Source organism: Oenanthe melanoleuca, chromosome 3, assembly GCF_029582105.1.
Source record: "Oenanthe melanoleuca isolate GR-GAL-2019-014 chromosome 3, OMel1.0, whole genome shotgun sequence".
NCBI classification, from domain to species: domain Eukaryota; kingdom Metazoa; phylum Chordata; class Aves; order Passeriformes; family Muscicapidae; genus Oenanthe; species Oenanthe melanoleuca.
In genome coordinates, this window is record NC_079336.1 from 59,199,351 (window position 1) to 59,217,400 (window position 18,050).

General features: G+C 41.3%; 1 protein-coding gene across 2 annotated transcripts in view; it reads left to right on the plus strand.

The window, feature by feature from the left end:
* Window positions 1–18,050, plus strand: part of HIVEP2 (HIVEP zinc finger 2) — a 132,722-nt gene that overhangs the window by 49,400 nt on the left and 65,272 nt on the right. The window contains exon 3 of one of the 2 annotated variants that reach the window (XM_056486292.1): window positions 10,590–10,651. The exons of the other annotated variant lie outside the window; for it this stretch is intronic. The gene's annotated coding sequence lies outside the window, so the exon portion shown is untranslated. The remainder of the gene's footprint in view (window positions 1–10,589; window positions 10,652–18,050) is intronic. 2 annotated transcript variants of the gene reach the window in all.

The window sequence follows — 18,050 nt, forward strand, 5'->3', positions numbered from 1 at the left end:
GTCTGCAGGAAATTGGTGAGGAAAATCAGCTAGAGGGCACCAATATTTCTTCTTAGGACTGTTAAATTAGGCCATGTGGACTGGCAGCATATGGATGCATGAGAGAAACATGAGGGCTTTACGAAACAGTTGTGCTAAAAATAATTTTTGGTGTTATTTTTAATTTTATCACAGATGAAGAAAGTGAGGTGGAAGTTCATAGCCTGAGACAATTCCTTCTCCTGCTTTATAGGGTAAATGCTATAAATCCTTGAGTGTTTGTTTGGCTAGGTAATGCTTTCCAAAAGTATGTCAATGAAATAGGCATCAGAGCCATAAAATATTTTCCTATATTTAGATTCTAAATGTGCAATAAAAAATCAATAATAAAAACTTTAGACTCCTAAGCACCAAAATTACTTTCAAAAAGGGGGGTTGGATGTTAAATATTTTAAAAAATAAAGATTTTAATATTACCTGAAATGCACAGTCAGTGTTTCGTGCTCAGCGGTGCTGGTAGGTTCATCTACAGCCTGGGAAGTTTTGTTGCTGTCTGGGCATGAGAAGGATCCTGAAACTGTTGAAGGGGGCAGGAGTATTGTGGGATTATCAGTTGATTGGTTAATTTAGAGGATTATGTTTTTAATGCCAAAAAATCCAGCTGCACAGAATTGCAGAATAATTTAGGCTCAAAGGGATTTCTGGGGATCCTCTTTCTAGCCCCTGCTCAAGGTGGGTGCATGGTACATGGGTTTGCATGTTGCAGACTTACCTTTACATGGTTTTGATTTGTGCAAGAAAGATTAACTATTTGGGTATTTTTCTTTTTGTGTGGTACAGAGGCAAATACCAAAGAAGGATAAAAATTAAGGCAAAAGTTGATCCAGATAGCATTTAAACAGCACCAAAATATCCCATACCATTTTACATACATTGTTTTGGGGCTTTTTTATTATTAAAAAAACATTGCTCTAGGGTAGCACCAGGGGCTTAGTTAAAAAAATTGTGAATTAATTTCAAATTGTTCTTTTCATTGCTGGCTAATATGCAGGAGGAATTGGTAAATATTGACAGCAAAGGCTATACAGCATTTTTTAGCCAGTGGTTCTGTTTAGACTTAATCTCTATAATGCAGTGTTGAAATTTACAAAACAGCTTGTAATTGCAGTAGCTTATTTAAACCAGCTATTTGTGGTTATGTCTGCTGAGGAAACTTAAACTTCAATGTTCCCCAGCCATCTAATAGCAGCAAATTGACTGCGGGTCTCTTGAAGGAATATCTAAATGTAGGCTGTTGAATAATCCCTTTGGGGGCCCTGTAACTATTTTTGTGCCTGGATATGCGTCATCAGTGGGTATTTTCTCTGGTGACTAGCTTACATCAGTAGGTCTCCTTCCATACGCTCTATCAGTGAGTGACTTATGATTGATGGGAGTCACGGCTGCTGTTTAGCTTTTATCTGTGACCTCAAATAATGGACAACAGGAATTTCCAGGCTGTTAAATTCCTTGAATGACTGAAGACACGGGATGGCTGTGCCGATAAGCGCAGGTAGTGCCCAGATGCCGGGTGTTCGGCGGGGGCTGTGGCGGGGAGGGAGGAGAGGGGGGTTCCTGGGCTGCAGGGCGGTGAATCCGGCGCCGCGCGGAGCCGCGCGTTGCGCGTCCCCGGCGCCGGGAAGCGGCCGCGCCGGAGGATGGGGATCGCCTGGGAGGAGGATGGGGATCGCCTGGGAGGAGGATGGGGATCGCCCTGATGCTCCAGCTCTCCTGCCGCCCGTGCCCGCCGGTGGCACTGGCGTTTCCATGTGTTTAGCCGGCTGGTCTTTAGGGCAGTTTGTCCCTCTGGAGCAAGGGAGACGCACAGTTTGCAGCTCTGTAGAGGGAAACGCTGTGGAATTTTCAGCTGCAGTCTGGTTGGTTTTTAACCCTCTTTTCTACCACCAGCAGCGAGTGGATTTATTGGCATGCTTCGCCCAGGTGCTGCCTGGCTAAATCGGAAGGTGCAGTAGGCTACGTGCTCTTAAGGTGAAGTTGCACCTGCCACAGTGACCCACTGAGCATGCAGTCGCAGTTCATTTCCTGGTGTTCAGCACTTCATTTTAAGGAAATAAGGGCTGCAGATACTGAGTTATCTCCTCTTTCTGTCCACTCAGCCTTTCTGTCTGACATGTGAAATGGGGCTGCAAGACAGCTACAAGATTTTCTGTGTTACCTGTGATGAATTTAGCAGCTTGAGTCAGCCCTACGGCGAGGCACTTTGTCATTTCTTTTTCTTTCCCTCCTGTTCTTCCTGTCTCAATCCCTTTGATAAAGCTATGATAGGAAACAGCAGATCGGCTCTCTGTGAACTTGTGCACAGAAATCTCTCAAGCCCTTCTCCTGGTAATCAGGGAGTGAAAATGACAGATATAGATGCTCCCAGTGTGATTGAGGATTAAAAAAAAAATCTTTAATGCTGTTTATCACACAGCATTGTTTGGCTGAGGGAGGATAGCAGCTGGATCCAAATTCCTTCTGACCACTTCTTCCTGTTGGCAGGTGGCCTTCTGCACAGGCTGGGCTAGCAAACTCTCACTGATTTGAGTGCCCGCTGTTCTTTCATTCAGGTGACAGCGGATTGGGTTTTGTGCAAGATTCTGAGACTTGAAAAGTTTCAGAGGGAAAACGGGAGCTTTGTTTGAACTCGCCTGCGCGCTCCCTCCTCCGCGTGTACTAGCCCAGAGGTTGTAGTTACTGAATGAAAGCAGGCTTGCTGCAGACAGCGGGTTAACCCCTGTGTGCCTCTGCCCACACGGTGCTCGCAGGTGCGCTGCCGTGCGGGGATGCCCTCGCTCTGAGCGCGCCTTTCTGCTCCCTGCGGATTCAGACAGGTGCCTGGTCCAACACATGCACTGGGACTGAAGGATGCTTCCTCATCTGCTCTAACTAGTTGAGTGCTGGTTAAGAATTGCATTTGGCAGAAGAAGTAGGAAGAGAAGCAGCAATTTAAAAGAGGATTGGAAAATCAAGAAGGGGAGAGGAGGGAATGGAAAGGTCTTCATTGAACTGTGATTTACGAGTATAGTCTTCCTTTATTTTTAGGTTTATTTTTTTTCAGTCACTTCAGTAAAATTCTGGGATTCGTGACAAACTGGTTATATAATTCAAAATCTGCAAAAGGTTGGGCACAAAAGTGTTTGACGAATCTTGACTCATTTGAATTAAAAATCAGTGGATTTTCCTAGGGTGTGCTTTGAAAGTGTAAAGCTTGCTAACTGGTTGATGCTACTATATGTGTCATTTACCTCAGCTTTCTAGGAATCAAAATGCCTGGCTACACAGTAATATCTTTTAGCTAATATTGACCTCATTTACCCCCATTTTTAGGAGTATCATGTTTTAGGGTAGTGATAGTATTTTAGGGTAGCTTTCATTTACGGTATTTGTGCAAAAGCTCAGCATTACTACCTTTCCAGAAAGACTCTGCAGACCTTCAGAACATTTCCAGAAAGGGTTGCCGTTTTCTAAGAAAAAGTGTTGGCAAGTTGCCTGCCGTTTCCTGATGCTTGGCACTGAGGCCAAGGCAGAGGGATGAAATCCAAACTGGCATGTGGCAGGGTGTGTAGGTACCTCCCTGTGTGCTGTGGCAGAGATGTCGCGCTGGGGACAAACTTAATTTAGGTGCTGACCCTGCAGTGAAATCACGTCCTGTGGATGCCTGGGTCTGTGTGGCTACACCCTGTTGCCTTCAGTGACTAGGTGCAGGCACCAAGTTCTGCTGGCACAGCTTGAATTGAGGAATGATGAGCGCAGTAGCTAAAGCCTTGTTTTCCCAGAAGAGCCTTCACTTGTTCAGTGGCTGCCTTTAAAATCTTGAAAGTCGCCCTGCACAGTGGCTAACCAGATGTTCATCTGTTTAAAATAATTAGGTGTTGTGAGCAAGGGATACTGCACATGCACCAAAAGTCAGAGTATTTACTGCTGCATCTTGTAATATCTCCATTGGCAAACCTCTCCCTCCTCCAGTGAAGCATGTTGGTGTTTCAATGTGCAACTAGTTCCCAATGGGCACAGGACTGTAATTACCATACCTGGGAGGCAAAAATGGAGACTGAATCTGACACAGGAATATCGGGGCTTCATTCTGAAATCTGTTTAAAGACTAAATGCAGTTCTTTTCCACCTCTCCCACCTGTTAAATCTATGACTGTACATTCTGTACAGCTGCTGTACGAAGTTGAGGGTCATGTACAGAGTTGTTGAGGATCATGAATTGGTATTTAATAGTCTTGTATCATTTTTACACAAAGTACTCTCAGTGCTTAAATACTCTTGAGAGTAAAGAGGTGCTCTGGGATAGAAAGAAGAGAAAAAGTATTAGAAAGCCCACCATTTTGACAGCACTATTTTGTTTGAAGAGTGACTGTATGGAGCAGGCAGTGCTGCTCATTTATTTTGAAATTGTAAACAGAAGTCAATATATGGTATTAATGTTAGCTGGCTATGTGTTGTAAAAATACTCTGAAATATGAGACAAACTAGTGATTTGACATTTTCAGGGGACATGGTATATTTTGTTTGTTTTAGATCAAAGTAATCTATTATAGTCATAAATACTTGATCTCTCAAGGTGATCTTTGTGTTTCCATAAAGTCCAGTTGAAATCAGTGAACCAGTTCCCAGATGCTTGGAGACTGCAGTTTTGGTCAGCTTGTGTGAGCAATAGCTTATATTTTCATTGTTTTGGGTTTTGTTCCTTCAGGTATCATGGAAGAAATAAAGGTTAGCCATCACTTCATTTAGGCATTACTCTTCTGTAGGGAAAAAAAAGGAGTTATAAACATTTCTCATATTTGTAGTTATCAGAGTAACCAAAGTGAAGAGGAAGAAAAACAATGCAGTGAAATAATACAAGAAAAATACAGTGTAAAGACAAGTTGGAAAAGTGAAAAAAGTTACTTTGTTTTTCTGAATATAATTTTTTAGATCCACTTGATCCAATGAATGAAGAGCCTTCCATCTTTTTGATGTTACCGTATACAGTAATGTGAGTGAATGGAGTCAGATACACTTCAGCTTTTCCTGTGTGTTCGGTGCCTGATAACCTTGGTCCTGAGAGCTTCAGTCATCAGCTGAGTCCTTCCTGCAAGTGGCCAGTAACTTTCATAAGATTGTTTGAGATCCAGGACTAGGTTGTCAATAAGTTCATAGATTTATAAATGTTACCCTGGCATCAAACAGTTAATTTGAATGAAATCCACCTGTTTGTTGGCTCATGGGGAAAAAGAGAGAAGGAATATACTGCAGGTGAAGGCTGTGTACTGCAGCAGACAGGAAGGTTTATGTCAGTAGTCTGGGCACCAACTCCTGTAAACTGTGGCAAAGTCTTTTCTTGTTCTCCTGTCTTGTTTCCTGTATCTACATGGAGCAGTAGTTCTTGTAGCGATTTTTGCTCTTGGCAGTATTTCTGTTTGGTGCCACAAAGTGAGCATTTTTCCTGCAGGACCTCAAACAGCTCAACAAGTGGTGAGCTGCCAGTGACTCAGCCCAGCATCCCTGTCTGTCTGCTTGCAGCCACCAGCTGCCTCTTCTCAGATGAGAAGCCAGGCGTGAATCCTGGGACAGGAGCAGGTCATGGACAGGGTTATCCTGGATAAAGAGGTCCTGTATTCCAAGGAGACAGTGAGGGAAGAAGTTTCCTTCTAACCCAAGTTACATTTTTTCTGAGTCACATCCTGGCCTTTTGCACATCCAGGAGGCAAGAAAGAGATACCACACACTGACATCCCCAGGAGCCTTGATAGTGTCAGGCCACCCGATGGTACAGCGGCACTTCAAAAGTGGCACTGTCAGGAAGGATTTACATGGAACTGCATTGCTAATAACACAAGGTACTTATTCAAGATTGCTGATGAGTTTGTCAGGTGTCTGTAGTTTCATGACATGACTTTGTCCCTCTGCAGACAGGTCTTTAGCATTGAGGAGTTTTCCAAAAACTCAACCAGTCTTTCTCAAGTACAATTGCCAGTTGCTACACTGCTAGTTAAAAATAATAACCACTAAGTTAAAAAATTAAATTCCTTACCAGGTAGTCATTTTGTTTTCACAGTCGTATTCCAACATTCTCAAGGATGGACTCTCTTTTCTTCTTGTACACTTATTTATCCTTTTGGGTTGTGAAGTGAATGAATGTTTGGGGATTGCTCTGTGTGCTGCTTGGGACCATCTTTGTTCAGGGACAGAGGAGACACAAAGTCAGTCCATGAGGTCATGACATCTTCTCACTCTTGCCTGGGACATAGGATAGCAATCTGCAGTGTGAAACTCCTTTTTCTCCATCAAGGAATTCTATTTATTTATACAAAGGCCATCCAGATATCCTAATCTGGAAGTCCTCAATTTGGGAATGAAAAAGGGGTTATTACAACTAAGGAACAGAAAACTTATTAAACTCCCTTTCACTAATATGCAGGAAAAGTGATAGTAACCAAATTTTTCAGTCTAACCAAATCATGGAGCATCACATTGACTAAAGAAACTAGGAGCTTTTTGAGGCTGCTTTGCTGTTAGCTCTCCATCTTCCATAAAGCTCAGAGCCATGCACTGATGAAATACAGCCTGTCTTTAGAAGCAAGGTAGTGATTTTCCACCCTCTTGACTCAGGTCTCATGCAAGCAGCTTGCCGCTGGTTACAGAGGGAGCAAGGCTGCAAATCAGAAGGTCAGTTGCTCTTTTTAGTTTAGCATTTTATACCTTGATTGCTATTAAATTAGATATCGCAGTGGTATCAGAGCCAAGATCACCTAGAAGGGAATAGCTGACTCAAAAAGCTATGAAGTAGTAAAATGATGCAAATGAGCAAAAGGAGTATTAGTTTAACTACTAGGAAAAAAATCATATGGTGAAGGTCTTTTGTCTTGATGGAAACTAGAAGAGCTGATAAGTTTGAACTACTCAAAAGTGAACTGGACAAAATGCCAAAAAATATACTACATAAATTTTTCTTGCTTAGATACAATATGATCTAATAGGCTTTGGTTGGTCATTTCTTTTTTGGTCTATTTTCTGGGATTCTAGATCACTTTTTAAAATGATTATTTTCTTGCCTATCTCACTGCAAACCTTCTTTGTGAATTTTTTTGTCAGTTTTACCACAGAAGGAGGCATTTGCAATAATCCAGAGGAGTGGTATTTTGAAGATTCCAAACAGGTTTCTCATGGCCGTATGTTGCATTGCTCCATTGTAAAATTCTCAGAATACTTGATGGGAGTTTTGCATTGAATTGTAAGGTATTTATATCCAGCTGCTCTTTAGAGACCCAAGTCATATCCATGCTCTATTCCCATGGTAGCCTTCTTCCAGTTTTTTAAAGATACAATTTCGCTTTACAGGAAATAATAGTCATGCCTACCACACTGTAACTAAAATATTCAGACACATGAATCTTTTTCTTGACTTCCTATAAAAATGTCATTTGTAGCTTTATTTTGTTTGTTCTGGTTTGACTATAGTATAAACAAGAGTTTATTAAAACATTAGCTCTAAGTTTTTGAGACTGCCAGGTCTTACAAAAAATATTACTGAAACTGCAGGGCAAAACCACATATTAACAGAAAAATGAATAATGAGTCTGTTTTCTTATGGATTTCTTAAAAAGTACATCTTGTAGTTGAACTAAATGTACTATTTCCTCCACTTCAGTCAGGAAGCCCTCATAGGCTTTTGACAGTGCCGCCAAAAAAATTAATGCTTCAGCTGTTTAACAGATATCAAAAGCCAGTTTGACAATTGTAATCTCTTCCAGGAATTCCCTTTCCCATTTTCCCTCCCTATAAAAACAGATAACAAGATGCTTATATAGTAGAAATGGAAAGTCAGAGCTATTTTACGAAGCGTTGTGCATTCCTTCCAGCCTTAGGAGATGAGGCATGACATCTCCACGACAGGCTAGGAAACGCAGGCACTCTGTTGTGTAAGTAGCATTTGCTTCAAGGATTAGCTGCTTGCCAAGATAGCACAGATTTGAATGTTTCCTAAGCCATTTCTGAGTTTTTATGTAACATGGCAGTGACAGGAGAGCTGTGGAGATGGCTGGGTAGGGACTCAAAGCAGAGACCAAGGAAAGACAAAACCAAAAGAAGCAGAGGAATATGCTGTGTGTGCCAGCATCAGCTGACACAGCAGAACTGAAGGCAAGGGAAAGCAGCACCAGCCAGGCTTCTCTTGAATTTCTGTCCTCACTTTTAACATGCAACAAGATGAGACAAACTGAAAGGAGACGCCGCTTGAACTTTTGTTCTGAAGCATCTCAAGAAGGCACTGAAATACAGACTCAAAGGTCAGAAGTGTTCCCTTTTCTGGAACAAATTCCCAGGACAGCTGTTAATACTACTCTGTCTTTTAGGGCTCATCTTTAATAGTATTCAGCAATACGTATTAAGAACTATATAGTATTACTGTGGCTGTGGTGAGGAATGGTTTGTTCTCTAATGACAGAAAGGAGATTCTGTGCTAGGAGGAGTGAAATAATTAAAGGGGTTGCCAATAAAAAAGCCACTGTGTTTGCTGAGGATGCCCTTGTGTTCAGCAAATGCCAATTAGAGAAATGTCACTTTATGTGTACGATGGGTTATTACTGCACAAACAGTTGTACAATTATGTGCTGGGTCAGAAGGGCAAGTTGCCTTCACCTCACAGCCATTATTTTAGAGCAAACACAAATAACAGGCACACAAACATTAGGTGCTGTGGCAGTGAAGTAATGGCTCTTAGAAAATGCAGGCTAAAGAAAAAAGAGTCCATGTTACAAGCCTTGGCATTGTGGAAGGTAATTTGTACCATGTCTGCACTATGTGGATTAGAAACGTCATCTTTATATAACGGAGAAGCACACACTTCCTTCCACCACTTGAAATACAGTTTATATACTGTTGCATTGTTCTGGTGCTTGGAAATGTGAAGAGACTATGCAGAATACACATTTCTTTCAGTTACCTTCTTTGACACTGAAATATTTCTAGTCCACATGCCCTAGTAAATGAGTTTATGCACTTCCTTCTGTTGTGCTACCATGGTTTGATGTCACCATCATCTGATGCACTCTGCTCTCAGCTCTTGTGAGGCTCTGACTGATTTTAGTAAATGGAATAAAGGGCAGTTCTGCAAGTGACCTTGTGCAAGACATGTCCTTGGGTGCTTATTACTTGCACTTCTTTGTAGGTATTCTGCTTGGTATTTTATTTTGCATATTTTGCCTGAAGCTTCATTGGATTCAAATCTAAGTAGGCAGAATGAGCTGGGGATGCTGTGGCTGTCCAGGGTGCACACAGGATAGCTGTGCTGTGTGTAAGTAGATTCGTAAGTTTTGCTCTAAGGCTATCAGGTTTGCCTTCTTTTCTAATGTGGTTGCCATCTGTGCTTGTTCTGGCTTCTCTCTGGGTCGTAAGGAAGAACACAGTTCAGCAGGGATTGTGTTACCATCGGTGGCCTGAACCTTTGTGCTCACTTGACCTCATACCTCTAGGAAGCTCAGCTGGCAAACATAGCACAGACCTTTGTGGCAACACCCTCTGGGAGCGTGGGCAGCCACCAAGGTTATCCTGCTTCCATATATGCCGAGGTATTTTCATTGACATGCTCTTTTCATGGGTGTGAAATCTCTGTGGCTTTAAAGCACCAGCTTTCCCTGGAGCAAAGGCTCACCCGAGGACCTGCTCCAACCCAGCATCTGCTGGGGCAGGACGGGGTGGCAGAAGTTAAACGGAGAGCGTTAGTTTGAAAAATGTTATGAGGTCACCATCCTTTTAAATTGGTTTACACAGATGGCTGTCTGGTTTGTTGCTTTGTCCTTGCTTAATAGTAACTGTTTATGGAAAAACGAATTGCTTTGCAGAAGGAGGTCCAAAAGCTCATGCTGTTGTTTCCCTCGCTGGAGATCTTCGTGTTTTTATGGGCATACAAAGATTTGGCCAGAAATGGAGATTAATTAGGAAACATAGTGAATAATTAACTGTTTGACTTATTCCTAAGCTCTGTAGTCACCGGGTTAGAAATGATTTCCCAAACTGCAGGAGATAAGAGAAGGTTATTCCCCGTTTCACAATGTCCATATTGTAAGGGCTTTGTGCTGTGTGTACTCTGACATCAGCTGATACCTACGCAAGCTGGGTCCAGCTTCTCATCCAAACCACTTCCTGGGGTTTTCTTGGGTAATGGCAGTGATTCAGAAGACACCACAGTGCCTCAGAAAGCCATTTTTTTACACATTGCACCCAGACTGTGTAACCATGAAGAAACTAAGTTCTTAGGGGAGAGAGTTTTGTTCTTTAAAAAACCCACTTTTTTTTTGTTTGTTCTGCATTCAGATTTAGATGTACATAGCTTGGCTTTTGTCTTACTGACCTGTTCACAGACTCACTTCTGTTTAGTGGTGGATGTAGGAATATGATGTACGCGTATGCACAAAGCAGAAGCTTGAGGCCAGTCTCCAGGCAGAGGTGCTGATTTGGCATCCAAAATTGTTCCTACTGGGAAAATAATTCTAAAAAATCCCAACCAAGTAATAGACAGGATTAAATTTTTTTTAAGACAAATCAAATCTAAATAATGGTGCTCTGCACTTTTGCAGGATTGTCTACCTAAGAACCTGAGAGTGAGTTAGGAACATTGATGAAGCCTCTGTTCTGTGAGGTGGGTATGTGTTTTTTATTACGATTTTGAAAAAGCATAAAAAATGCAAACCATTTGCTGGAGTCCAGCAACAGAACTATTTAAGAGCTGGTAATAGAGTCCAGAAATTTTCTTCATGGCCCATGTTCCAATCAACAATTACAAATAAGGTCTTTTGCCCTTCTCTGAAGGAAGTGATGAGCTTTTGCATTCTGTTAGTGTTTCAAGTGGCTCTTTTGATTTTTGATTTCTGACTAATGGAATAAGTGACTCTCACAGATACTTTTGCTCCTCTGCTCTTGCAGTGGCCTTAGATCAAAGTTTGGGGAGATAGCAGTCTGTAATAGGGGAGCCAGTGGATATCAAACATGTCCACTGGATCCAGGCCAAACATAATCTGGCGCTCAGAAATGTTCTGTACATTTCATTACTTTTTCATTTTTTAGCATTCCGTCATGGTCAGATGCACAGCAATCTTTTAATAAATCCCCTTCCATATTCAGACTTGCAGCGCAGGTTTGCAGGCCCATGGGGGCTGGACTATTTGAATAAGTCTGAGAAGTGAAACTGAACATTTGTAGGTGCAGCAATTACAGGCAGCCAACCTAGTGAATCTTGTAGTTTTGATAACCTTTGTTATTACAATGTGCTGCATGCAGAACCATCAGCTCTCCCTCCCTCTGTGTCAGCAGCTCGGATGTGGACCCTCAATGCTGCCTCGTGCCAAGGCTGGCTGCCCACCCCCATTCCTGGGGAGCTTGTCTTGGGCAGTGACCTGGGGAATGTCTCTCTTGGGCTCTTGGTTATTTGCACCACTTTCCCTATTGGCATTGTGAGGTAAACCATATTGAGTGGGATTCTGCCTCCTGCTTCATGGTGTTGGGATCCTGGATTTGCTGTGGCAAGAAATAAGTCGGGATGGGAATTTTCTTTAAACTGGTGTTCATTTTTAAAAGCCTATTTTGGAATAAATTACTCTGACAGTAAGTACCAAAATAGGTATTGATAAAATATGAATTTATGCATGCCAGCATTTATCTTTTTTGTATCTATTCACAAATACATACCAAAAATTGACTCTAGCTCCATATGGCTCCCAATCTCTTCCCTCCCCCGGCTGTCAGCTTCTCCTCACCTGGATGAATAAAAGGAAGCAGAGTGCTGGGCCATGAACTGAAGGGGGGTGTAGCAGAAAAGTTACATCAAATATGTTTTCTTTGGGAGTCACTGTGGCTCCTCAAGTGCCCCTTAGTTTGGAAGGAAAATGCATTAAAAAGGTGATGCAGTTTGGTGCCAATCTTAGTTTCACACTCTGAAAAAGGAATGAAAATACTCAGAGGGCGAGTTATTTCTGTGCTGGTTTGCTTTTTGGGCAGCAGTGGTTGTGTAAAAGCTATTATTGTACAGTAGTTTTTCAGTGTTTTAACGTTTTCAGGATACATTATGGCTATCAATTAAAATAACTCATTTTTTAATCTGAAATTTTCACTTGACTGAAGTAGAGATGTCAGGCCTGCTTGTAATCTGTTCAACAGGGCTATAAGGAAGCAGAGATACCTCCACTCCAAGACCTTCCATTTCCTGAGCATAAAGCACTATTTATTTTGCTCAGTTCTGAAGTGTTTAAATTCAAAATCTATAGTGAGATCTGCAATACACAGTTCGATTGAAATTATGCAAATCCATTGCTGTAGTGTAAAATGATGTGAGGTCTTTGGGAGGGAAAACACCTATTTCTTCTGCCCCAGTGCCTCTGGAGGTGAAAGGTGCATGTTTCCATGGCACTGCAGGATGGGTGGTGGGGTGGCACAGCTCGCTGCCTCACTGCCCACGCGGCACTGCCGGAAAACCCGCACTGCTCACATCGGCATTTCGGTGCCAACCAACTCCTCAAAGCCTCCAAAACGGGAAAGTTATGATCCAGTTCTGAGCGTTGTTGCCATTAAATAACAATCCCAAAGTTACAGGGTTACCCCAGATTCTGGTGCTGGGTGGGCAGGAGCCCAAGTGGACTTCTTCTGTTTGCTGAGGTCGCAGCTGATTTGGAGGTTTTTTCCCAAGATTGCTTTCTGCCACTTCCTTTAGAAACCAGACATGAGCTTTCTGTCCTGTTAGAACTAAGTTTTGTTGTCAAATTCAGAGCAGTTAGATCAAGTTTTAAAGATATTTAGAGGAATAAAAAGACAAAGAAACAGCTAAGGAGGAACAGAAGACAAAAGTGGTTGGAAGAAAATTTAGATTGCAGAAGGTTCTGAAATACTTTACCTCTCCTCTAACTGGGAAAAAACCTGGACAACTCATAAGCAGTAAGACATCTTACTTCATAACATTTTAAATGATTCTTCGGTTTTATTTTGCGTATTTTTATGTCATGAAGATATTCCAACTCATCTTGTAGGTCTTGTTAAATTGTAATTCTCTGAGCAGCACAATACTTTCAAACTGTTAGTTTTGATTATTTTCATTTATCTTCATTTAAACCAGGGACAAAATTTCTGTTTGAACTTTTAATTTCTATCAAATCAGTAGGTTTTTCTGTCAGAAAACCCCAGTATAAAAATTTTGGATGAGATACAGCTTTAGAATTTTTTTTCAATTCTTTCTATTCAGCTTCCCTTTTTAAAATAAGTAAAACGTGCCTTCTTTTATTGTCTATAAGCGCCACAAATCCCTAGAATTACATATTTATGAAAGCATAGGATTTCAGATAGGACTGACTTTCCATTTCTGTGAGAATGTTTACAGTTGAATGGTCTCAGGAATAAAACTGAAGCTTTTTTACGTGTATGTTTTGTGAATGTAAAACTTGCACACGCTCTGAGCTGTGAACCAAAAGCTTCAGATTGAGCCAGCAGAGAGGAAGGAATTTGTCTGCTACACAGCAAAAGGAAGTATTTGCTGTGTTATTGAAGCACATGGCCTTTTGCCATCTTTGATAAAGTATTTAAGGGTTGTGCACCCAAAGTCTGCTGCCCTCTTGACCCATCATTCATCACTGGCTGTAGATGAGGTAGATGAGATGCAGTTCCATAGGAGAGCCATTGTTTCAGCCCTGCACAGTTCCTCAGAGAACGGAAGCTGCAGACAAAGCAGCTCCCTGTGATTCACCACGCTGCTCAGCCTCCTGGTGCTTTTTCTTTCACCTGTACCTTTTCAGGTCCTGCTCTGTGCTGGCCAAGGTGGACAGGCAGCCCCACAATGAAGCTTGGGATTGATCCGCTTTCCACTCAGCTTCACTGGGTGCAAATGAGATGAGCATCTGGGATTTTTTTTCTGTATTGAAAAGGAAAAACAGATACAATTATCACAGCATTTGCCTTGGCAATGCATTCAAATTTATTCCTCTTTTGACTATTCAACACTGTTGATAGATGATGCTTAAAATGTGGAATTGCCCATAATTTTTCTAGCACACTGTGAATTGCCCAGTCTTTTTTTTTCCCCTCTCTGTAAGCAGTTCTGGTTACAGAGATGCCAGCATCCCCAGTAAGTATGCTAAGAATTTAGAGTTATACTTTGTACTGCTAAATTAACAGACAGGAATAGTCGCACCAAACCAGATTCAGCTCCCAGATGGGAAAGCATCTCCTCTAGCCCAAATTTTAATGACTTTTTTTACATGAGAAATTTTCAGCAATGTAGCATACTGGGTGATTTAAAACAAATGCTATCATCTCTGTTGGTGTTAGGTAACTTGTAGAAAATACAGCTAGCTTTGTAATGACCAACCAGTGCTCAGAAATGTCTGCACATTTAGGTAGGCTGAAGTAGGTTAACTTTTATTATCTTAAACTATTTAATAGCAAATTTTTTTGAGCACTAGTTTGAAGGATTTGATTCTTACTTGATTTGTTATATATGCAATCCTCTTAGCTTTTACATTCCTGTAAGTGACTGGGGAGTGAGTCCTAGGTGGCATAATAACAATATCACAAGAGTTAACTTGGATTGTTTTAGGATGTGGTGCAAAATATTCTCAGACGTTTCTGCCTCCTGAGTAGGAAGGGTCTGTTGATGAGATGATAGAATCCATGGTCTTTGGCAGTTTGCCTGTGCCAGCTGGAATATTGTAGGAGATTTTGGCCCCCTGCAAATTTTAACAATGACTGTGTTATGATTAAGTGATGCAGAAGTTTTATGATTTGTTTAAAAGAAAAGGTCTTCCACTTCTTGTGAATGCTTTGCCCAAGAGACACTGCAGTATGCAGCCCGACTTGTCCTTGGAACTCCTTTATGTTTCTGCCATGAAGTGAGATGTGCAAGTGCTGGAAGGAAAAGTTGAAAGGGGTGTACATGGGCATTTGGACAGAAATATATAGTTCTCTGTAGTTGTACCAGACACTTTAAATACCTCCCAGTCACTGCAGCTGCTCAGCCACTGAGGAGATACTTTAGATGTCATTACTTTGTGCTGTTCTCCAGTTCATGGTACTTCTAATTTTGAGTGCACTGTATTACCCTATTCCTGTTTATAAATCTTTTAAGTGTGCACATTAAAAAAGTAATTAAATTGTCATTATAATTTATAGTATGCCTGAAGTCAATCACCTAATTAAATGGAAAAAGCAGAGAGGTAGTAGGTTCATAAGCATTTATTAAGTACTGCAGTATTAATTATGCAGGACTTTTGAACCAAGCAAAAGAGGAAGGAATGGAAACACCAATCTAAAAAGGTTTTCCATTGCTGGCCTTCTCAATTTAATGTGAGATACCCCCCAACCCCCAGTTGGCAGGACAACACTAATGCTTTCTTTTTGTTAATTTTTAATGAAATTATGATGGGGTTTTTTATGACAATCACTTGCAGCATTTTCCTGTAATATTTTTGAAAGCATAATTTGTCCCCATGCAGGGCCTTATAAATACATGAGTAGAAGTGAAGATGCACTTAGAGTTATGGTTTGAGGTGGATTGTGCAGGAGCAGACTCCTGGTCGTCACTCCTCAGCATCTCGGGCGGGGACTGGAGCCTGTGCTGGTCCCAGTGGCTTGGGGGCCGCTGGAGGCAGGGGCTGAGCCCAAAGGGCTGTGAGTGGCACTAGGAGAGGGCAGGGATATGGAGGGGCAGCGTGGCCATGACAAGGTTTGAACTTTCTTTGCGGCTGTTCTCTCACCTCCAGCTGCAAATCTGTGTCACTTTTCTGACAGCGGAGGGCATGAAGTGCTGGCTCACCCTGTGGGTCTGAGGAGGCTCTGTAGGGTGGCAGACTGTGGGCTGGAGCCTAAGAAATGGAAATGCATTATATTAGTGAGCTTGTGAAACAGGGCTGTCTCACTGTGTCTGGTTTGTACTTTGCTGCATTAGATGAACTGCTTGGAACAGGCAGATGAACTAGATTGAGGCAAAGCCCAAAAGTTAGGATTGCTTCTCTTTTGCTAGTTTGTTAAAAGATTAAAAATTCTGGTAAGACACACACTGAAATAAGCTTGCCTGCATTCCATGTTGTTTCCAGGATTTTCATTTCATTCTCAGTGACCTTTACACCTGAACATTAGTCACTGAAACCTCTCTTTTAGAGAGCAGGGGGTCCAATCCAGCAGCCCAGGCCCTGAGTCCTGGCTGCACTGAAGCAGACTGCAGGCTGTAGGGGAGAGACTGAGCAGGCAGAGGCAGCTGTTGTGAGCATTGCAGTGGTTCATGATCTCCTGCTGATCCATCAGCCTGCAGTGAACTGGTTCTTGGGAATGCCAACACAGGCAAACATCAGTTACAAACCAGGACAATCCCCAGGAAGGGGTTTGACAGAGTCCACAGTATGCTTTGCAACTCAGCTGGATGTTGATGGTAAGGGATACAGTGGAATCCTTGGAAAGGAGCACCTATGCTTTTTTACTGCAAGAACTTGTAGCAACAAAAGCTGGTTCACTAGAGAGGGGGCCTTTAAAATCCCTTTAGATCACAGGTCTTTAAAAGAAAAGATGACTAAAAAGCCCACTACTATATTAACAGACAGGAAGGAGTTAGAGACCTACCTACTTGCCCTGTCATTATCAATTTGTTTTAACACATTTGGAACCTAACTGCACAGGTACCAGTTTATCTTGCAGTATATTAAATAGGAAGCCATTGGCAAAACCTGATCACAACAAAAGGGCAGCATCTGAAAGCTGGATCTGACTTATCTGAAAAGTGAAGAACCAGGTCGATACTTCTTTTTCTGAAAGAAATTGAGATCATGTGATTGGAATATAAATCCCTGCTGAAGACCATTTCTTTTCACAGTCTTTAATAGGGGGAACTGAACTGACAGCAAAAATGACCAAAAAAAGGGCTAGACTGACCCATTCAAGCAAATTTACTTTGTATAGGTATATGTATATATTTTATATATATATTTGTATACATAAATATATATATTTGTATATGTTATATATATATAACATATCTGTATATGTTTTATACAAAAAATATTGAGTCTGGCCATAAGCACTGCAGGATTGTGTACCATCTTCTTCAGTACAAGGATGAAGAGGATTGCACACTAAGGCCAAGTCCAGCAGCTAAGGTTGCAGCATCCCTTTTCCTTGTCCCACACACCCCCTGAGTTACAGGCTTGTGTGTCTTGCTGGAGGGGCACCTGTGGGTACTGCTCTTAACCTGTTTATTACTGTAATTAATGTTTCAAACAGATATAACTGGGATTCCCTTTGCAACAAAGACAGTGTTTTACCTTATATGGAGAAAATTACATTATTGACAGCTCTTCATCTCAGAACTCATAATAACCCTATAATGAGCACAGTCATTATGCTTCAGGTTAGCACTGCAGCAGTGTTACATAAGGAATGTAACTTGACAGTTTTCTGGGGGAAATAATTATATATATCCTATATATCATTTATATATATATATATATATATATATATATATATATATATATATATATATATATATATATATATGTATATATATATATATATATATATATATATATATATATGTATGTCAAAGGTAGTGGCCTAACCAAGGTCTCAGGTGACATAATACAAGTTGGGTTATATAATTCATTTTATGGTCAATAAGCCTGTCTTCTGAGCTGCATGTTGGAAAACATAATGCTTGTCTGTTTGTATCAGACTTTACAGCTCTCTCTCTAATATAGAAATTGCTCTGCCATGCTATTGTAATCTGTTTTCAGCTTCTCATGCTGGCACTAGGCAAAGGCAGTCCCAGCAGTGGTGTCCTCTCTTTGTTGAAGCAGTGAAAAACTAGGAAACCCAAACCTTCCATGTATTGATTCTGAAAACAAGTTGGATGAGACTTATATTGCAGCCCTTTGAAGTAGCAGTGGAGCAGAGCTGTTCAGATACGCTCTGCCAATCTTTGTGTCTAAACAGAGGAAAATAAGTCTCCTTTTCATGTGTCTTTAGCACTTTAGGCATGTAATTTCATTGGGAAAATGGGTTTGTTTTATGCTCCT